We start from the raw sequence: 1521 nt of genomic DNA, 5'->3' as shown, positions 1-1521 counted from the left end.
ATTTGCTTTATATAATCAGTCATTATGGAACACTTTCATTCATTCCACTACTCAGAATGAAAACACAAAGCTGGTTTTCAAGATCTAATTATGTGGGATTGAGGATACACAATTATAACCTACTGCTGCTTTACTCCAAAATCTACCCTTTTTTGGCATGTGTGGAAATGCTCATAAAGAAAGCTCCACCACTGGGATTAGGGTTCTGGTGAACATATTTTGTAAGGTGATACTTTGTATTGTGATATTTTGTAATAACTGGATAAGGGCGTCTGCTATGAAATAATAATAATACTGATGGTTCTTATGCACACTTGCCCCAGGGATTAAACGTTATTGTCTTGCCTGGACAACACCCAACACTCCACCTACCAACTTCTCAACATGATGGGTGTGTGGCACTGTGGCACTGTACCACTGCAAAAGGTATTGTCTTTTGCAGATCATGCTGCATTTCTAGAACAATGTAACTTTTACTCCCTGACTGTGACACAGGGATAGTTCTGTGGAAATGGAAATGCAGGAGTAAAACAGGTGAATGTTCATAAAGGACACAGGTATAAAATAATTATACAGTTCATGACACCACATTACTGTATGTATAAATCGAGCTGTGGCGTGGTCTTTGTGTTATCAGGAGGTAACCGATGAATGGTCTTTTTGTTGTGCCTTTTCTGAACTCACATATTTACCAAAATTGGCAGGTTCCAACAGGATTTAGTTTGGCACCTTGCTCGTGTCTGGCAACGGAAACTTGTTGTTCAAAATTTCCAGCAGTAACACATTTGTTTGAGAGTTTTATCCCTTGGGTATTCCCTCCCTCCTCTCCATTTTAAATGGACCCTCCCTTCTTTTAAACCATTTTGGATATACAATTAAATTAATTAAAACTAGATATTAGAGTTTGTTGCTAATGTCACTTCAGAATAATGTCTAAATGGAACAAGAAGTTATATAACCTACACATTCAGAGGTCAAGGCTACAGTTTTTTTTTTTTTTAAGAATTCCCAACAGATCCCCGAGATGGATTTGCAGAGTTAAACACTTCTTGTCATTGTTATTTTTTTTTTTTATATAATACACTGTTTACATTAATATTTTTATTTCAAAAAACATTTTTGTAGTAATGAACATAATATCAGTTCCATACATACAGTAGAGATACTAGTATAAATGTGATTTACCTAGCAGAGACCTAAATATAGATGTTATGAATTTATATTTCAGCTCAACTGTGACAGTACTGGGCTGTGCAGCAACAGCTAGTGACTTCAGGTTTATAGTCATTCTCATGAGAAGTCTGTCCTTACATGCCCCAAGGTATACACCAAGGTAATCTCACACTGCTTGCCAGATGTGAAAAAAGAAGAAAATCTTGGATACAACAAGTTAAAACCACTTATCTAAAACTCAGCAGCAGGGTAGTTTGGAGAAAACACACCATGACTGATGTCAAGCCAGAAGCATCCCTCTTATTCGTTGAGCTCAACAGGTAGAAGGTTGCCAGTGGCTAAAGCAAG

This window comes from Acipenser ruthenus, chromosome 21, assembly GCF_902713425.1.
Source record: "Acipenser ruthenus chromosome 21, fAciRut3.2 maternal haplotype, whole genome shotgun sequence".
NCBI classification, from domain to species: Eukaryota; Metazoa; Chordata; class Actinopteri; order Acipenseriformes; family Acipenseridae; genus Acipenser; species Acipenser ruthenus.
This window is presented reverse-complemented; position numbering follows the sequence as displayed.